Source organism: Miscanthus floridulus, chromosome 3 (genome assembly GCF_019320115.1).
Source record: "Miscanthus floridulus cultivar M001 chromosome 3, ASM1932011v1, whole genome shotgun sequence".
NCBI lineage: Eukaryota > Viridiplantae > Streptophyta > Magnoliopsida > Poales > Poaceae > Miscanthus > Miscanthus floridulus.
In genome coordinates, this window is record NC_089582.1 from 48820719 (window position 1) to 48843084 (window position 22366).

The following is a 22366-nucleotide window of genomic DNA, read 5'->3' on the forward strand; positions in this document are numbered from 1 at the left end:
AAGGATGTATTTTGGGTTTCGATACAAAATCATGTACTAAATTTGGTTCAATAATGAAAAGACTTGTTTGCTACCTTGGCACAAGGAAACAAGACATATGCAAAAAAACTTATGAAAGAACAAGTAACATCTAAATAAATGTCATAGATCATGATTTTATAAAAAATAGAAAAGAAAGGATCATCTCGTTTGAAGCTCTTGCATGCTAGGGAGATAGATTGGTTAAAAATTTTAATTATAGATTAAAAAGACAAGAAGAACTATTCATGTGTTCTTTAATTTTTAGGTTGATGGGGTCAAGGGCCATTCTAGGTTGTCTATCTGGTGATCCAATGGTTGAGATGGTTTTCTCCTTCCTCTGATCTCTAGCCGTTTCTCATACGCGAGGCCATGGCGGCCGGACTATGCCGCCACATGGTCGGCTCTTGATGTCCATGTATGAGCCACGAGAAGGTGCGCCACATAGTTCTGCAGGACTGTGGCACAATGGGGAGTCGACCTAGGGAGATCTCGTCAACGAAGACACAGTGGCGGCAATGGCTCATGGAGCCTTGCAGCGGCAGGTGTACTTCGTTGCAGAACAAGTCGGTGTGTAGTGAAAAGGGCAGGGACAGAGCTTTATGTAGACCAAAGCGTGCCATGGCCCCCTTAAGCTAGATAGTTCATTAAAGAAACACTTTTCTTGTGGCCATACCATGAGGCACGTTTCATTAAGATGAAGTAGAGTTTGAAAAGGTACAATGACTCGCAAGTAATCCTAGGATTACCATGGCAGTCCAAAGACACATTGAGTAGCAAGAGAAAAAACAAGAAAAAGAAAAGGTATAAGAACCCTCAGCCACAACACCGCAACAAACTGAATTAAAGAAACACTTAATTTCATCTTAATCCACTCCAACACATACGGATTTTGATGGATACATATGCATCCGAACAAAGCCTTATAGGAGTTGATGACTTGCTAATCTAGCCTACTCTATTAGTGTCTCAAGTTTGATTTTGCCTTGCTCTCTGTTTTAGTTTAAGCTGCCACTGGAAAGGGGTGATGCTCACACGAGGCTGGAGGTATAGCACGGTTGATGACGTCAGCTCGAGGCCCCCTCAGCGTGCACGCTCGAATTGAACGATTCCTGCTCGATTTCGAAGGTTAAGAATTTCAGCATTGACCGGTTGCTCAACCATCATGTTACATTCCCATTACCGTCCTTTATCCATTCACCTCGCGTTGCCGTTCCTTTTTTTTAAACCAAACGGCAGCTTAGTGGCCATGGGTTAGGCTGTTGCTGCTCTTGTATTCATGGTGCAGGTTCCCAACCTTAGGCCAACGGTGTGTGTGGGCCAAAATCTTCTTTCCTAGACAAGCGGTGGTGTGTGGGCCAAACTCTGAAGAAAGGGATTCATGAAGCGGGCTGTGGGGGGGCCAAAATGAGAAGGCGAAAAAGGAAAATCAAAGAAGAGGACCATGTGGGGTGTTACCGGGCTGAAATAAAGATGTTTGTGAATTGAACCTGAGCCAAATTAGTGAATAGGATAAGATTTAACTTTTTATAGGATATATGATTCAAACTAGATGCTAATGAAATTAAATTTAAATTTGGTTCGTGTTCTGATATCATCATTGGTTCATAAATACTTTACTAAAAAAAATCAAAATATACATAAATAGTTTGATAAATTTTTTAAAATGCTTTTAAACTAATAGGGCAAATGGATTCAAGATTATGCCTAGATTTTTAATCATTAATGACCTACGAAATTCAAAAGATACTTCAAATGTATACAGTGATGTTTTTTAATGTGTGGGACCACTCTTACCCAGTAGTCTATGTTTGCTGCCATGGATGACATAAGCATTCCTTTGTTGAAAAAATAAGTAAACAGTTATGACACAAGCATTGTCATAAAAACCATCATAAATAAAATAGTGAAGTATGTTGTGGTGATTTTGGGGTTGCCCTCTGACGGACCAGGGTCCTAGGAGCTCTCCATAGGGGTTACTACTCGGATGCGCTCTGGGCTGGCCCACGATCTGTTGAAGGACATAAGACAAGGTTGCGTGGACTTCAAGCTATTCAAGATCGACTTAGTCGGCTTACTAAGAAAGCTAGATTCTGTAATAGGACTAGGACTCTTCTATTGTAACCGGCTAAAATTAGATACGTGCCCTTACCCTCTCCCCTGTATAAAGAGAGGTACCATGCACCCCCTTGTGCACACAATCATACCAATCAATCCAACGCAAAAGATTACATGTCGACTGGACGTAAAGGCTATTACTCGATCACGAGGGCCCGAACCAGTATAAATCGTTTGTCCCTTTGCGTTCACCGTCGGGTTCCTTGTACGTCGAAGCCCACCAACCATCGTCCTGGGTAACCCCGTGACGAGTTGCCGGTCATCAAACATCGACACCCTCAAGACATCAAAGCAATCTTGTCATAAATGTATGTCATCTCTTGAAAAAATATCATAAACGAAAACAGAGTTGATTTACATATTATACTATAGCCCATATATTAACATTTTGCAATGTTTACATAAATAATTGAATTGAAAAGGTCTAAAAAATGATTAAATGACCACATGTTCTACGTTTCATGTACTATATGCATCACATATCATGTGTGCATTGTCTTTAGCGTCCATATAAAATTTGAGCTTTCTTTTGCATGCTTTTAAATTTGATTTCCGATTAAAAATATAATTTTAAGCATGCAATTTGTTAAGAAACTTTGATTTCACTTGACCACATATGTTGGAACATTATGTGACAAAATACTAATTAATTTCCGGACCAATAATTTATATGATTTTTCTCAGTTTTTTAGAAACCATTTTGGGTAAACGACTTAACCGGAAACTCAAGTATACCATTCCAGAAATAATTTTATTTTATACTAGTACTAAGGGGTCGTGCTTGAAAATTATGTTTTGGATTGACAAGAAAAAAACAACTTAACAGAGAACTTAGATATAGCACTAGAAGAAATTTTAGTATCTACCTATAAAAGAATTTGTTTTAAAAATGTATAATCTATAATAGATCGCACTTGATTTTTAGTATCTACGTAAAAAGTTCTGTCTTTTGTTTTAGACTTTTCTTAATCGGCTTGAACCCCATAATAGTCATGCCAACCAACATGACATGACCCAATCACGTCATATGTAGAAACTAGAAAGTATTCACGGCAACATAACAGTCACGAGCCTGTCCGCTTCAACTTATCAGCCGGCTTATCAGTTACAGTCTATAATATTTTTCTCTCACAACAAAACAACTTCAACCAGCTTATCAACTGACTTTAATACCAGCCCCCACGCACGTGACTCATTCATAGCATATAGGGTCCCTGCATATATGTAGAAAAAAAATGTTCGCAGCGACACTAGCATAAAGCGTCGCCATGGCTCTCGGTCTCGGTGTGATGAAAAGAATTAAATATTTTTTCCTAGGGATAAATAAAATAATGCCCCGTTTAGATGTAGATATTGGAGCCTGGAATTGGGAATTGGAATCATGTTTCCCAAATTCTGGTGTTTGGATGTCCATGGCATTGAGATTTAGAATTGCAACCCCAATGCCTTGGTATTGGACCAGAACTAGAGTGACCTCGCCTAATACAGAGGGGTAAGGCTCTATATTGGGTGGAATTGGGCCGAGCGGTTCCCTACCCGAGTCCCCGACGCAGCCCCGACGCTTCCCTCTCGCGGCTCTGACATTTCCCTCTCGTGCCCTCGCTGGTCAACCTCGCCGGCCCAACGTTCCCTCGCCGGGCGCCCTCGCTGCCCCGACCCCTCCCCCGCCGGCTCACCGGCCCAACGCCTCCCCCGTCGACTGCACTCGCCGCCCCGACCGCTCCCCCACCGGTCAAGCTCGTCGCTCTCTCCTTCGCCATGTTCAGTGAGGTGTGGGATCATCTCCTTCTTCCCAAGCTCAACAATGGATCTAGGAGGCCGAGTGGTTCTTCCTCGAGTCCGACCACGTCGCATATGAGGGACTCTGTCGAGGACGAGCGCTTCTACCTCGAGGACACCACTGAGGTGCCTGGATCCCCACCACCGACGGTTTGCAGCCGGAGATCTAGGATCCCCTTCTTCCTCAAGTCCCTTCTTCCTCTCTGTCACCAGCGAGCCAGGTCTTGCATCTCTGGGGCAGCGCGCCACGTCTGAGGACATCGTCGGTGGGGAAGAAGGCGAGTCGATTCAATTCAACGAGATATGTACATCCAAACATTTATTTGGTATTTGCCATGTCCTTGAATCCAAATAGCAATTTCATCTACATCCAAACATCTTATTTGGTATTGTAGCTCATTTCCAAAACTAGGCTGATTTGGTATTGGTACACAATTCAATGTCAGCCATCCAATATCTACATCCAAACGGACCCTAAACCAAATTCCCCACAAATGCGAACGTGCGGAGATGAGTCACACAGGATGAACTGCACTGGCTCCTCCGCGTTACAGCATTCTCAGGGATTCGACATGATTCGCTTGCATTCACAATCATGACAAATTGAATCAAAACTATATGCTAAAGGAAAAACTTATAACTTTTATCATTTATAAGCTGACCGAATCTCCCAAACAACAGACTACAGCAGCAAAGTGAACCACCAGGATGCCAAAAGAAGCAATGGCATGGGATTTACAAATGGTGCACAATTGGCTTCTCAGATCTCTTTCCTCAGTTTCGCACACCTGCCTTGGTGGCTTCATACACAATTTTATTCATGATAGCAAATTGAATTATAAGGAATTTGATGGTTGTGATGTTGATGAGTGTCTCTACTAGAAACGCCATGTGCAACGACACAACACAAGGAGATGAGAGTCCAAATGGAGAGAATGAGGATATGATGAATACATCTGCAATAGAATAGCTAATACTTTGGTTAGTGTGAGAAGGAGATAGCTATGTTGGCAGAAGACGTCGTTATATTATCCATATATGTTTTTGTAATAATCTAGCTTTCTATTTATATGAACCGTATGCAATGCATTAAAAAAGTTTTCCTTTCTAAAATGGTCATTTACATGTGAATCGATGAGCAATTAATGTTTTGTGATCAATTAGCATATCAAGAATATTTCAGTCCTTTAGAGGCATTACAGACAATTCTTATTAAACCTACATTCACAACAACTTTTTGTACCTCAGCTCACAACTGCTTTTCCACTGCTTAAAACTAAACTAAACAGAACCTTAGACTTCTTTGACTAGCTCCGCTTTGCTTCATAGAACCAAAGTGTTGCTCATCACTTTTTTAGATAACAGAACAAAGTTCTAGCCTCTACCATTCGAGGATGGTACACAGCTGAGAGTCAAACAAACCGTAGCCATGAGGCTCAACTCTTACAACCAAGAAAGGGAATAAAAGTGACAAAACAAGAACTGGCACACAGATGTTCAGTCCACCGGGTAGAACAACTAAGCACTTGGGAAAGAATTAAAACTATACGGTTCAATTCGATTATGATGTTCCATCTAAACTTTTCGAAGACCGCCATAATTGTTGTCTCCCATTTTCTACGTCCATGCATGAAAGACGGTCCGTCCTCCTTATGCAGTAGGGACGTCGGATCTAGTACACCGTCCTAAAAATTATCTACAAATATGTATTAGACTTAGTCTTGTTAATATCCATATCATTTCTATTCAACCATATATGTTCATGATCACTTAGCTCTCTGAGCTGTGCTCGGCCAGGTGGAAGCCTGAAGTATTCCTCCCTGTATGCTTGCTTTTCGTTCAAAAGCACTTGGAACCACTGTGCACTAGACGCCCGTGTAGTTGACCTCAACGACATCTTCTAGGGTGTATTAGTAATAACTAGTCTATGACGCGCGTCCTCACACGCGCCGGCAAATCACCTGGTTAAGACGCAGACAAAAAATATGCTTAATCTTTGGATGGAAACAATATTAGGAGTTTAATGTAGACTGGTGAAAGGGCGCGTGCCATCGCACGCACGTGCGGTTACAAATGCAGAGACTGAATTGGTTTGAGATATATCATGAAGTACTTATGGATATTCATAATCTGAGTGAATGGAAAAAATGAAGATACATATAGGAACCTAAGCCATTGGTTTGAGATATACCATGAAGTACTTATGGATATTCATAATCTGAGTGAATGGAAAAAATGATGATACTGTCGGCACGAAATTTCATCCCGTGCCGAGGGCACACGAGCAAGCCAGAAGGGTCCGCTCGATAGAGCTGGAGATCCACCTATCTTCAGCGCAGGGATGGTCAATCCTACGCACTTCTCCTGAGACGTGCAAGTCAATATGACCCTGCAATTGACAAGGAGAGAAAGCTAATCAGTAATTTAGGGCGGAACGTGCCGATGTTGCTAGACAGTCCCGAATGTATGACTCTGAGAGCCGATATGAAAGGAAATCGACTAAATAGTCGATTCCAGCATATTCATAAGAATATATGAGTTAAAACTCATGGAGTTGTGTAAGAAGAATCAGTTAACGTTCAGGATGAATATGATTAGTAATCGAATCCCTTTTGTATAAATGAAACAGCTCATCGTCATTTAACCATTTAATAAAAATAAATCTAATGAACATATTAGATCTCATCTATCGCTATGACCAGTGGGGCATGAGGCGGAATCATGCAGGCCGTAGAAACAACAATAGATTCGACGACCCTAACCAATTAGTAATATCAGTGGAGCATGAGGCAGAGTCATGCAGGCCGTAATACAATAATAAGATCATGGGGCTAACACATCTTTTAACTTATCTTTACTTCAACGGTCTCGTGGCGTAAACTGTTCGTGAAAGCACTCGATATTGACTAAAACAGCCGATTTAGACATAGCACACAGTTAAGGTCATGCCCTATCAGGAACAGATCTACCAAATGACGATCCCCACTCCATGGTGCTAACAGTGGGGTGTGAGGTAGAATCACACAGGTTGTGATAACGGGCCATTGAACGGTTTTCACCAGCCAATCGATCTACTCAAGATCAGACATGCCTTAACCGCACGCTATGCACGATCAAGATTGACATAAAACAGCCGATAAAACATAACTCATCGTTTAGTGTATAGATTAGATCAAATTTAGATTAACGAACGATGGGTTAAAAAAGGATATAAGGCCGATCTAGATCAATCCCTATCAGGCGAAGTGATATTGCTGTAATTAAATAAATAATGAAAGCAATAAACAATATTGGTAACTTAATGAATCTATCCGAAGGAACGCCACCCTTAGACGGAGCCGATAACTTGACCTTAATCTAGTTCGAGCAGTGGAGGTCGACCGGATCGATGCAGCTGTACTTGAACTAGACAAGAGTCGATAACTAGCTTATACCAGAGTCACAGTGGAGGTCGACCAGATCGATGCAGCCATACGAACAGAAGTATAAGCCATGATGATACTTATAGACAAGCAGTGGAGGTCGACCGGATTGATGCAGCCGTACTTGCTGAAGAACTCTCTGAGATCTACTCTACTCCTACTCCTAAGGGGTGGCCAAAGCCAAAAAAAAGTAACTTGTATTTGATTGATTATGTGTGTTGTTACAATAGCTAGGGGTTTATATTTATACCCTGGGCTGATAAGAGTCCTAAACGAACACGAATAAATAACAAGAAGAAATATAGATACATGGACTCTAACTTTTCTTATGTAGAGTCCTTGCTGATGAAGCTTCCTTGTTTGATATGTGTCCTTGTTTCTTTCATCCTGATATGCACCTAGACGTCATGTCTCTCTTAAATATATTAAATAATATTTCCTATCCAGCTCGTAAATATCCCTTAATTAGGAGATTTTCTTACTTTTGACATCATCGACCGATCTCTTCCTTTCCAGGATAAGCTTACCAAATTTTGGTGTAAACATGACCCCCCTAGTTCGAAGTATGAGTTTTCATGCTTTGAACTATTTTGATCCGATAGTCTTCTTTTCCCTAGCCGATGACATTTGATCGTAATCACTGAAAGCTGCATCGACTCCATCTACATTTTGATCTTGATAACTTCAAAATTGATCTTTCTTTGCATCTCCGTTCATCTGCTTTAGCCGATTAGGAGCTGGCCCCCCGAGTTCGATCATAGCAATACAAGTTATCCGGCAATACAAAAATATGTTGCATAAAAGTTTAGGCATTCTAGCCGATAGTCTTCTTCCAAGGAGCTGAGGAATTTACTAGCAGCGATATTACCTTATTCCAAGCCTCACCTACACATATGAACTTTGAAGTGTCTACCATACCATCCTGGGTGGTTGAGGAATGGAACAGATTAGAATCCAGTTATCCTCGCTTTCCCTGCTCAGAAAACTTGGGTTTTTGAAAGATTTTCAAACTAAAACATAGCTTTGCTCCTCAAATGATTCTCTCAGATCGCTCAATGTGTATAGTTCCTCGTCAAAGCATTGTTTTGTCTCTTCTTCTCCTACTTCTAAAAAGCTTGTGGAGTTTTAGGTAGAGATAAAATATGTAGCGTACTTACCTTGCATATATTGTAAGGTCAAATCCTAGATCCAAGGAGAGAAATGTCATACTCTTAGATCAAGATGTGCATGTGCGTGAAATATTTGGTGGCTAACCTAATTCTACTATGCTCTTTGAAATATATTTCTCTCTTATGGAATATTTTTGCGAGAACATGGGCTATATTTTCTCATCTTTTTATTTTCCCTTTTATTTATTTATTTATTTATTTTGGACTTCTTTTGTATCCATCTTTTATATATTTTTGCATAACCCATGTCTCTTTTCATAACAAACTTTTGAGAGAAATTTTATCAAAAACTTGGAGCATTTATTCTAATAAAAACTAACATATTTTTGTCTTCTCTCAGTGTAGGAGCAGAACATTTTGAGGTGGATGAAAAACAAGTTTTTGCGTACTTCTAGTATAGAAGCATCACATATATGTGGCGTGTACGTGATCTTGATCTTGGGAACATGATAAATCTCTTAACAAGGGTCAACAAGACTCGACAAAACCCAACACAGAGCAAGCAGCTTATGTGGAAGGTTTTTAATGAGACTAATATATGGCTCTGGTAGGAAACTCAACATCATTGAGGAGACATGCTATTGATTTTGAATTTTTTGTAAGAAAATCTCCCAAGTACTTTGCAAAAAGAAGCAAGGTTTCTTTCATCATACCATATCTCATTCATCAACTACTTAGATAGCATGCTTTCCCTATGATAGATTGTTCACAAGTGACAGGAAAAGCATGAAATAAAGAATATGCATACCTCCGCTTTGAACCGATGAATACCTTTGCTCGAACTTTCTCCTAGTATGTATATGTCAGCTAGACTTCGTCGGCCTTATGATCTCTGCGTTCTCAATCAAACATATGATATGGCATGACCGCACGTACTTCGAAGATCTGACTCATCCTTTTTGTGCCCACATGCATCCTGTATATATATGCATGGAAATCTGACTCGCACTACATAAAGGGCTCTACCGGCTTGATGTCTTGATCTTCCAATTCTGAGCCGATTGTGAGCAATCTTTTATTTACTGCTTCTGACTTTTAATAAGGCGATTGTCAGTTTCAGAAGTCCCACAATTAGATCAAGTTGAGAACACAGAAAGAGCATTGCGAAAAAAATTCGCTTGCCGAAGCCACAAACTACAACAAAGGTCAGGGCTAGCCAATAGGCTTCCTACATTGTTCGCTGAGCGTGCTGTAGGTACATCATGGTAGTGTAGACGCATTTGCTGTTGTCGGACATGTCCTCACCAAGCACGAGCTTAGAGACCCTATCTTCCGCCAGCTCCTATCTTGTCACCAATAGAGCGGCGGTCGGTCATGTTGGCGTGGGGCATCATGCTGAGCCATCTAAAGGGCGCGACGATAAATACCGAGGATCGACCAAGGAGCTTGGCCACTGTGGCAGTCGGCTCGAATAGTCTACTGATGTCGATGCTACGGCACTACTCCGAGAAGGACGTGGATGCGTCGGACACAGCGCATCTGAGGTCACTCGCCATATCAACGAGACTCCGTGTGGACAACAATGAGCAGCATTTGTCGTGTTATGGCCTAGACTCTTCCACGTCCTTTGCTCATCCATCGGTTATGCCTCCACAAGAGAATATAGTCGATGTGGAGGAGGAGGTCCACAACCTTGTTTGCCAGCATCACTTCCTTGTCATCGTCGTCAGCTGCGAGTTCCTTGCTCTTGTTCCATGGTACCTTGTTGCTGCTGCCACTAACCTTGTGTCACCACTCATACACAACAGTCTCTACCTAGTTGACCATTGCCAGGAAGTCATGCTCCGATGAGATGTCAAGCGTGTCAAGCAAGAATTCCAGTGAGAACTTGTCGGTGCCTAGCATGACGTGATACATCGGGTCCTCATACTTGTTTATCCACTCTTGGGGAACAAATGGTTCATAGACTCGGGAGCAGCCGATTCTACTTCATTGGAAGATGGCGTCTAGGACACAGGGCATCGGCAGTCATCACTAGTCCTCGCCCTGGTGATTCGACCTCCTGAATGACAATGGTGTCCTTGGCGACGACGATGAAGTAATAAAGCCAGATGACCTAGTCCTGATATCCTTATTGATAGCTAATCTCCACCGCCTTCTACATGTCAATAATAATTTTTAGCCGATGGCCTCCTATCAGTTGTCAAGTTTCCGTATATCTGATACAACCTCCCATGATGATTTTTCCTTCTTATCAAAAAATATACTTGGTCGAACAACCGATGATAATAACATATGGAGGTGAACTCAATGTGACCTCGACAATCGAACTAGCGACGGTCACCGCCTATGTTGATCCTCATTGGATCTATGTGATTCTTCTTGAAAGTCAACTGTTGTACTAGAAACTGATATCTCACTAGTCTTACACCCTTGTCGATCGGCTATAGATTCTTTCAGTTTGAAGGGTAAGGTCTTGAACCAATAGCCGATTCTATCTCAAGAGAGGTGATTGGTCTTTGTTAGCTTGGAGAGTAAATGCGTCATCGACAAGACCTTCCTCATATGGCAACTTAAAGAAACAACAATTCCTTGCTTCCTGGTCTGCTTTTCAATAAAGGTTGCTGATAGTAAAACGCCTTCATGCGTATGTAAAATAGCCGATCTTCATATATTAGAATTTATTAATTTGATCTTCTCTTACTTGCATTGGTTGGCATAACAATGATATACTCTGATTCATCAAAATCCAAATAAACTTCTTGATCTACCGGAGCTCTGAACTCTGATGTCAATAGAAAAGTCATTTGAATATTAGCCGATGGTTGCTTTTCTATCGGTTGTTTGCTTAGCACGCCATACTTGAGGTTTACTGGATGACTGAGCCTATTCTAACTCTCTATTCCTTAGGCGTTGCACCCTTCTCTTTTGCCCTCTTGTCAAATCTCCTGGACACCATTGGCCTTCCTGCCAAACATATTTTCTCTCATTTCTTTCTTCTTTATAATCAGCCCAGTTTTGATCAACTTTTCTTTTTCTAAGCCGATTATGAACACTTCTATTTTTTAAGCGCCGATCCATGTTATTATGATGATATGCATCTTGAGCATGGATAGATCGACGGTTGGCTTGAGATTGCCTAAACTCCTAATACTGATGGCTGCACTCCGGACAGCTTTTCCTGGTAGGCAACTTCAAGCCTTCGTTCCAGCAATGTCTGAAGAAAGGACAATTCCAATGCAATTCAGCTTGCTTTTTTTCATACCTCTCTTTTTCCTGTTGACGCTGGTGTTCTTGCTTTTCTAACCAACAATGATAATCCTTTTCCTTTTGTCGCTGTCATTTATTCAACAGAATTCGAGATGTAACTCATGGCTTTGTTGCCCCTTCTTTTGACGTTTCTCCCTGCTCATATCGTCACTTTTGCTTGTCGTAGCGTCTTTTAATTTCTCTATATTCGTCAGCCGATATTTGCATTTTGAGATCGATTGTTCTAGCTTCTCTCGATTTGGTTGATATCAGGACCTTAGTCTTTCCTTTGAGCAGCCTAGAATCGATCATATTTTGATCTCCTGGTGAGGATTATCATCAACTTTCATTTTTCGATGCGTATCAAATTTGAGTCTTCCTTGCTCAATTGCCCTCTGTATATGCTGCCGAAAAATTCTGCATTCATTAGTAGAATGAGAAGTAGCGTTATGGAACTTGCAGAACTTCTTATTCTTCGACTGATCAGGGGGCAACATAACATGATTATCGGGCAGCTTGATCTGTCCCTTCTCAAGCAAGAAATCAAAGCTTGCCTGATTTTGTAACGTCAAAGTCATAGCTCTCCTCAACTCCTTTTTCCTAAGGATTTGGCACCATTACTGTATTTTTTCCCCAATTCCATCCAGCCACAACAACCTCTTCCTCTTCATCTTCATAGCCGTCATCGACTGAGTATGGATTATAAGCTTCAGCCACTGTGGTACTCTTTTGGAATCAAGTATCTCTGCGCATACTCTGGAATTGGCTATTGAGTGCTGCCACTCGTTGAGCCAATTGACCCAAGTTGTCAAATTCTTGTTCCAGTAGTTTTTCTTTCCACATTGGCAGCATTCCTTCAACGGCTAAAGCAGCTATCTGATCATTAGCTAAGTTTAATAAGAAACTAAGTTCCTAGTCTCTCGGAACCTCTGAAGAAACTTAGTGCCCAATTCATTAGTCTTCTGCCTTATAGTTGTCAGATCAGTAATCTTCTTTTCTCTAGTCGTAGTAAAATATGTATGAAATTTCTTCTCGAGGTTAGCCTAGTTGGCAATGGAGTTGACTGGCAGTGATGAAAACCATGTGAAGGCTGGCCCTGACAGTGACAGAGAGAAGAAATGAACTCGATGGGCCTCTTCAACGGATGCTTCGCCCAACTGTGTAAGATACCGACTGACATGTTCTATTGTGTTTGTGCTATCTTGGCCAGTGAACTTAGCAAACTCTGAAGCCTATAATTTGTAGGAAGAGCGACTAAATCATACCATTCTAGATAAGGACATTTGTACGAATTGGTCAGCCCTTTTGGCTTTAGACCGAACTGATTCTTCATCATCTCGGTCACCTTTAGCAACACCTCATCAGCATGTAAATTTGGATTTCACTGTACTTGTTGACCCATCTGTGGATTGAAATCCCATGTGCCCTGATACCCTGGATTCGGAATCATGTGAAGGGTGTTATAATCTGTGTCATAATGATACCCCTATGGAATCTCTATCTGTTGGGTCCTCTTCTGGTTTGTTGCTTGAAGTCTCTAATTGTAGACATGAGGATCTATATCTCTACGGATCCTTTGAATTGATGGTGCTATTTTTGGAGCTGACGACGGTATGTGGCCTGATGTGCCAAAATTAATCACCTGGTTCCGACCTTGCTCCGCCGGCTGTTGCACATGTTGCACTGACGATCTAGGATTATACTATGTCTGATTCGTAGTAGTATCTTGAGCATGTTCAGATGAACTCTAAACTGTCTGGACATCATTATTACCAGCGGGTGCTGCTTCTTGATGACTGGTACCGACTTGATTAGTCCCTTGGATCGACGGATGTGGAATGTTGTAATAAGTCGGCCCAACTTGACCAACTGAAAACCCATGAATCGCCTCTTTCATGGCGTTGTGAAATGTGTCCAAGAAAGCTTCATTATAGTTTGATATGGCATCACGAACAGATTTGTTTACAATTTTCATAAAGAAACGCCTGTCTTTAGCTTCAACTATATCTGTCTGCCTATGTAACAGAACTCTTGGTAGTGGATATTTCTAAACAATTATATTATCACGTGTTTTGGTGTAGGACAACAAACACTTGTTCTAAAATTCTTCTATAGCTTTGTCGATGACATCTTTATCTCCATCAGGTAGGTCTTCATAATGTACAATAAGGATGTCGTTGTTATTGTGAACCGCCATGACGATTGTGGGGTCCCACTGAGCGTGCCAAGAACGTGTGTCGGCATGAAATTTCATCCTGTGCCGAGGGCACACGAGCAAGCCGGAAGGGTCCGCTCGATAGAGCTGGAGATCCGCCTAGCTTCAGGGCAGGGATGGTCGATCCTGCGCACTCCTCCTGAGACATGCCAGTCAATTTGACCCTGCAATTGACAAGGAGAGAAAACTAATCAGTAATTTAGGGCAGAACATGCCGGTGTTACCAGACAGTCCTGAAGGTGCGGCTCTGAGAGCCGATATGAAAGGAAATAGTCGATTTCGGCACATTCATAAGAATACATCAGTTAAAGCTCATGGAGTTGTGTAAGAAAAATCGGTTGTTGTTCTGGATGAATATCATTATTTAGACAAATAATGATCAATGGCAAAAGAATGTCAACAATGATTAGTTTATGCTAAGAAAATGACTGCAAGTAACCGAATCCCTTTTGTATAAATGAAACAGCTCATCGTCATTTAACCATTTAATAAAAACAAATCTAATGAACATATTAGATCTCATCTATCACTATGACCACCAGTGGGGCATGAGGCAGAATCATGCAGGCCGTAGAAACAACAATAGATTCGATGACCCTAACCTATTACTAATTTTAGGGGGACATGAGGCAGAATTATGTAGGCCGTAATACAATAATAAGATCATGTGGCTAACATATCTTTCACCCTATCTTTACTTCAACGGTCTCGTGACATGAACTGTTCATAAAAGCACTCGATATCAGCTAAAATAGTCAATTCAGGGATAACGCACAGTTAAGATCATGCCCTATCAGGAACAGATCTACCAAATGATGATCCCACTCCATGGTGCTAACAGTAGGGTGTGAGGCAGAATCATATAGGCCGTGATAACGGGCCATAGAACGGTTTTCACCAGCCAATAGATCTACTCAATATTAGACATGCCTTAACCGCACGCCATGCACAATCAAGATTGACATAAAACAACCGATAAAACATAACTCATCGTTTAATATACAGATTAGATCAAATTTAGATTAACAAACGATGGGTTAAAAAAAGATATAAGGCCAATCTAGATCAATTCGAATCGGATGAAGTGATATTGCTATAATTAAATAAATAATGGAAGCAATAAGCAATATCGGTAACTTAATGAATCTATCCGAAGGAACACCACCCTTAGATAGAGCCGATAACTTGACCTTAATTTAGTTCGAGCAATGGAGGTCGACCGGATCGATGTAGCCGTACTTGAACTAGACAAGAGTCGATAACTAGCTTATACCAGAGTCGCAGTGGAGGTCGACCGGATCAATACAACCATACGAACAGATGTATAAGCCATAACGGTATTTACAGATAAGCAGTGAAGGTCGACTGGATCGATGCAGCCGTACTTGCTAAAAAACTCGCCGCGATCTACTCTACTCCTACTCCTAATGGGTGGCCGGAGCCGAAAAAAGTAAGAAACTTGTATTTAATTGATTGTGTGTGTTATTACAATAGCCGGAGGTTTATATTTATACCCTGGTCTGATAAGAGTCCTAAACGAACACGACTAGATAACAAAAAGAAATATAGATACATGGACTCTAACTTTCCTTATGCAGAGTCCTTGCTGATGAAGCTTCTTTGTTTGATATGTGTCCTTGTTTCTTTCATCCTGATATGCACCTAGACGTCATGTCTCTCTTAAATAAATTAAATAATATTTCCTGTCTGGCTCGTAAATATCCCTTAATTATGAGACTTTCTTGCTTTTGACATCATCGTCCGATCTCTTTCTTTTTAGGATAAGCTTACCAAATTTTGGTGTAAACAGATACATATAGGAACCTAAGCCTTTCTTTCGCCTAACTTTGGACTGAAGATAACGAAGTACTGAGTGAAACTTGGAAGGAAGCCGAGACTGCCCATTTTGTAAGGTTGTACGAAGCACAACAAAAGTAAACTAAATGCAAGTACCTATGGTCAGATGAGTCCGTTTTCTTCGGAGTTCGCATCTGTGCTTTTTATTTCTTGGACACCTGAAAAAGATGAGATGGACAATTAGAAGTGCTGCATAGCTTAAACCATAACTGTGAAGCCAAATAATCACAAAAACATTTACCACTCTCATTTTGTTCATGACTGCAGACTTTGCATAAGAATCGCCAAGGCAACAGTAGCAAGTAGGCATTGATCAGGATGTACCTTCTGAATCATGTATTGTAGCAATGCAATATGAATCATAGTCCCTAACCAATCAGAATAGATTAAGTACATAGCAAACCAGAAAAATCACTTTAGGTTAGAAGCAGGTGCACATATCCTATGCAGGTGTATAACTATTTATTTTAAGAAATCAGGAAAGAATATCCTATGCAGGTACACATATCCTATGCAAGGGCAGTAACAAAAAATAGAACTTGCTATATTCACCAGCATATATATATATATATATATATATATATATATATATATATATATATATATATATATATATATATATATATATATATATGATTCAAAACCCCACAAATATGCCGGTTCGAACACAAGAGCATTAGCTATAGAGCAGCCACAGTTTTAATTAACTTGTCATACGAAGATAGATGTGTGTACTTAACTTTTTGTCAACAATTAGGAGGCCTGTATCTTTTGGGGAACCATCACAGCAGCAGCTAATACATGGCCATTATAACACAGCAACCAATACGTGGCCTTTTTTTTGAGCAGCTGGAAAAGATATCTTTGAAATAGAAATTTTATGTAGCATATAATAATATTACGTCATCGTCAGTTAAAGGCATAGATAGAAACAATGTACAAAAAATAATATGAAGGCTATTCTTTTTTCATGCTGCTACAGTGAAGCAAGAAGCATTGGCTATCTTGACTGTATTCCTAATCTTAAGACCTAGGAATGCAAACCTGAAAAGCTGACACCAAATTCATATGTTGAATGTTAGATTTCCTGACATAGCACGCTATGGAACCTATGGCCAACAAATATTAGAACAAGAGAGTGGAGCGCGTTTTTTTTTGTTTTGCTGAGATGCAGGTTCAGCTGCGATTCCATGTGGCCCGTGTTTCAATAAAATGTAGTGAAACAAAGCATATCTGGAGACTAAATTAGTGATTTGAGAGGAAGTACCTAAGTTGGAAAAAATGCAGGTGGACAACACTTATTATGTTGTATAGTCTGCAGAGATGTGTAGCACTGAATCCATAATGGGGTTCATACATGCCTGAAGTTAAAAGAGGCAGCAAGATTTTGACATGTGGTGACTGGTTAACTGGAACAATGTAGAGGCACTCATGTGTCTAGCAGAAATCATTGCCATTTCTAGGATAACATGTAAGAAAGGCAGAGGAAGAGGATAACTCACCAAAACGATGAACTGAGCTTGGAAGGTGTTCTCTACGGATTGAGAAAGTGTTGCCCCCTAGATAAGCAAGGGAGCCCAACCTAGAAAATACGGACATATATATCATAATTGGATCGGAAAATATCATGGAGCAATAAATCTCTTCTGATTTCACTATGTTCTTTTTTTAGGACACACGATAGATCAAAGAACTAATAGCTTGTAAATTTGTTCACAATCTTCTTTTCGGACAGCAAATGCACATTGTCTAATATGTGAAATACGTTGCATCACTTTAGACAGGAAACACCTCCACAGAACATAAAATTTACAAATGTCTTGAAAAATAGGGAGGACTGAGAAAGAAGAAGGATGTGAACATATCAATGATCAAGGAACATGATCAATGTTGTGTCTAGCAGAAATCATTATCATTCCCAAGATAACATGTAAGAAAGGCAGATAAATAGGATAACTCACCCAAACGATGAGCTGAACTTGGAAGGTGTTCCCTACAGGATTGAGAAAATACTGCCCCTAGATCAGCAAGAGAGCCCAACCTAGAAAATATAAACATATCATAATTGGATCGGAAAATATCATGGAGATTTAAACAACTAAAAAAATAACAGGAGAATGCAATCTACTAAGGATAATACCTCTGAATCCACAATAAATAGACAGCCTTCAGCAGCATGCTAAAATGCTAAAGGTGGGTACAAGAATTTGACTGACTCAAACTCTTAATCCTCAAAGTTCACGGAAGATCCAATCTGCAAAGTGGAGGAAAATGGCAATTCATCATTCTGCATGGATGTAAACCTTGTGGTCATATAAATAAAATCATAACTCAAGGTAACAGGAAGCTATGGTTGCATAATCTAGAATTATCCCATGGCTGTTGCTAATGATGATCCTATGCTGGTTACTGTCAGAGATAAAAATGTGATCCCCACCTTCATCAACTGATATGCATGGTTCAGCACATTGAACTATAGAATATCGCTTTTCCAGTACATATAAGTTTACTTTCACAAGGAACAGAGCATTCATAGGCACACCTACATAGGCAACCAAACCACAACTTTGTAAATAGGCAGATGCATAATAGCAATCAAGGAATCGTGATGGTATCATTTGTAGTAACATGACCACATGTCACAAACATTTGGGAATTGGGACCTGTACATACAATCTATCAGATTAAATAGGAGCAAACTGAAATGCACTGGCTGACAAGGGAAAACAGCCCAAAGAGGGATTTTTACCTCTGGCGGTTCACGAAGCAGCGATAGCCTGCATGAAAATTCCGCTCTTTAGTTAAGAGCTTGCATTAGCACCTCAAAAGAATATGATAAATGCAGTTGACAAAGATAAAATTCAGAATTTGCTACTAACAAACAAAAGATAGCAAAGGGATTTTTACCTTTGGCGGTTCAGGAAGCAGCGATAGTCTGCATGAAAATTCCGCTCTGTAGTTAAGAGCTTGCATTAGCACCTAGAATATGATAAACGCAGTTCCCAAAGATAAAATTCAGAAGTTGTTATTAACAAACAAAAGATATCAAAGGCTAACTATTTTTATTAAGCAAAGATGTCCCAATCCATCACCTTTTATTGCACTGACCGTAATGTAAAGATCGCTCAATCCATCATCTATGATTGCTGTGCAAATTAATGTAGCAGAAACGAATGGCTTTTAGGCCTCCATAAAGCAACTCTAAATTAAATAATGTCCATGCTCAACAAAGATGCCTGAACAATCTGATAGGAATAACATAGCAGATGAATATTTAGCATATTGTTTTAGGGAAGATGGGAAGCTAAAACACAGCCTAGAAGCTGCTGAAATACAACTGGAAAATGTTATCATTTGTTTTTAATGTTTCCATTACGGAAAAAAGGAATTACTTCAGTTGTTTTCTCCCATAATCGAGGCTTCTCATGCAAACCATACGCTACAGTTATAGAGGTATTACTTGATCTTCTTTTTTCCTGGACGCAGCACTGGACGTTAAGTGCACAATTACATAATGAAAATATAAAACATTACTAATTCAAATTGATCTGTTTATGAAGGTCAAGAAGAGAAGACGCAAGTAGGTGCACCAAACTGATGTGCTGGGAACCCATGCTAGGCTAAATCTAACACACACCAATCTGCCATGGACATAGAAACCTTAGAGTAGAAATCGAAACTAAAATCGGAGAAGTTCGCTAGGGTTTCACGGATCACAGTAGCAGAAGAGGACCAGCGGAAAGAGACAGCGCCGGGAGTGCATGCCGTCGGCGGCCACCGGTGGGGGTCGCGGGCGGCCCGCCCGTGCGGCGCGAGGGGGCATGGAGGAGGAGAAGGACTGCCGCCCTACCCGCGCCCACGTCAGGAGAGATGGGGAGAGAGAGGGAGGGGAAGAGTAGAGGATGTTGGGACTCACCAGTGCGGGGAACGGAGGGGGAGGGGGCCGCCGGTGCGCCGTCGCCGTGGTCATCGTCGCGTCGGGAGAGATCGAGAGCAAGAGATGACGGGGAGAGAAGCGGGCTTTTTTTTTTTGCTGGAGGAGAAGCGGAAGTTGAGCAATATATTTGCCTGGCTGGATTCCAATGACGAAGCGGAAGTTGAGCAATATATTTGCTTGGCTGGATTCCAACGAGAAGTCGAAAAAGTAGAGTAGAAGCCTGAGAAGCAGGAGAAGCTGCCACCGCTGGAATCTAGGCCCTCAAACGGCAAGATCGGACGGTTGCAGGAATTTGGGGTGGTGTGGACACGGCTTCCTTCGGCCAAAGCAAACGGGCAGGTTTAGTAGTTTAAAATTGGAAATCAATACGAGATCTGATTCGAAACTGAAAAGTGTAGACTATAGTAATATATATTATTATTTTACTTAACACTAGATAGATAAACAAATATTAAGTTGCAAGGCAATATATCTTGCTGATGTGGACTTTTTTTTTAGAAAGGATGATAAAAATTTTACCATGATTTTTATTAGACGAAGAAAGAAAAAGGCAAGTGCCGCCCTTGCTGATGTGGATTCGGGAGTGATAGTTGAATTTTGGGACGATGTACCTCACCAAGGGCTGTTTGGTTTAAGGAACGGGTGGTCCATTACTTTCTTACTCTTCTTCTTTTTGTTTAGTTTGTAATAATTAATAAATCTTGGTTAATTAATCAACACCTCGTCTCTCACAAAGCTAATAATTAGTTCAAATATGAGGAATATCAAAGTTCATCGATGAACTTGTCATGTTTCTAGAATGGGGTGGTTTGTGAAACATAGAACCTAGATAGAATAGAGTTTGCACACATTAAAGAACTAATCAGTTGGTTTCAACCTGATTAAAGTATTAACACACGCAGATCACGCTATACAATATTTTGCATAATAATTCTAAATATAGTACATGCATCGTCAACGAGCTCCTTTCTTTTTTCTATCAATCAATGTCGTACTGGTATTACAAACAATGCATGCCATATTGCTCTCTTCAATCTGGAGACATCATTATCTCATATCGAGCACTGTCTCTAGCAATCAATGCAAATTAAGATCAGCCATGGGAGAAAGCCAACGAGCTTCGTCGTCTCTCCACATTGTCGTGTTCCCATGGCTGGAGTTCGGCCACATGATCCCCTTCCTCGAGCTCTCCAAGCGGTTGGCGCGGCGCGGCCACAACGTCACTTTCGTCGCCACGCCGAGGAACGCCGCCAGAGGCTGGGCGCCGTCCTGCCGGAGCTATCGGCGTGGGTCCGGGTCGTCACGCTGGATCTGCCGGCGGTCCAGGGACTGCCTGACGGCGCCGAGTCGACGGCCGACGTCCCGCGGGAGAAGGTCGACCTCCTCAAAACGGCCTTCGACGGCCTCGCCGCGCCATTCAAATCCCTGCTTGTCGCGGCTAGGGGCAGCGATGACGGAGAGGCCGGCGACGAGTTTTCGAGGAAGCCATCGCTACTAGAAAATAGATCTTTCACCCCGCCTCTATTTTTGCCTTTCGTCCCGGTATTTTTGTGTTCGGGACTAAAGGGACTATTAGTCCCGGTTGTATCCTCAAACAAGGATACAAAGTTCCTGCCCCAAGTGTGTGGCGACGGCAGACAACAATTAGTCCCGGTTATAGCCTAGAGCCGGGACTAAAGATATCCTTTAGTCCCAGCTGGACCCTCCAACCGGGAATAAATCTTTACTCCCGGCTTGAGGATCCAGCCGGGACTAAAGGGTGACCTTTAGTCCCGGCTCTGGGCTATAACCAGGATAAAATCTTTCTTGATAAAATAATATAGTCGCGCTGGACAAAAAAATGGGGCAGCCAGACATTGAACCCACGACCTCATAGCCAAGGTCCAAACCGCAGCGCACCAGCTAGCCATCTGAACTAAGTCACTTTCTCGACAAGAAAGCACCCAAACATTTATTTAATAAGAGAAAAGACCCTTTAATTGATTATATTCTTTTGTTAACTATACTTTGAATTTTCTGGTCCATGTGCTTTCTAGTGCCCGATTGATCTCATAATTTTTATCAGGGTTTCAAATGCCCAGTGTGAAGCCACCACCAAGTTCGAGATTTTTCTGAATTGGTTTGGTAATTTTTTCACTTTAATTGAATTTCCACGCGACTTCATCGATTAATTATACGTTGAACTGAGTCCACCCCCGAAAAGATCCGGAATGGTGCCAAACTTTGCCAAATGGTCTCTTGTGCCCTAGGAGACAAATATTTGTGGAGGTTTATGCAAAATTATATTGTTTTGAATATGTAATTCGCTGTATTTCGTCTCACGTGCACAAAGAAAAATGTAATAATAAAAATAATTATCAGAAAAACCTAAGATCTTGTGTGGGGCCATATTTTGGGTGTAAATGACTGCCAAAAAATTTTTAAGCCATTTCGACATAGGCGGAGTCGACGTGCTTCACAGGGGTATATAGAACATTTCGTCGAACCCTATCTATACACCTAGGTTCTCTGTGATTCTGAGGTCCATGTGCTTTCTAGTGCCGGATTGGGCTGAAACTTTTTCTCAAGACTTCAAATGCCTTATGTGTAGCCACCACCAAGTTTGAGATTTTTCTGAGGTGGTTTGGTACTTTTTTAACTTTAATTGAATTTCCGCCCGAAC

At 41.1% G+C, this 22366-nt stretch overlaps 1 pseudogene; it reads left to right on the top strand.

Annotated features, from left to right (window-relative positions):
- Positions 1-20803: 20803 nt before the first annotated feature.
- LOC136543703 (UDP-glycosyltransferase 91B1-like) overlaps positions 20804-22366 on the top strand; it is a 33223-nt pseudogene continuing 31660 nt past the window's right edge.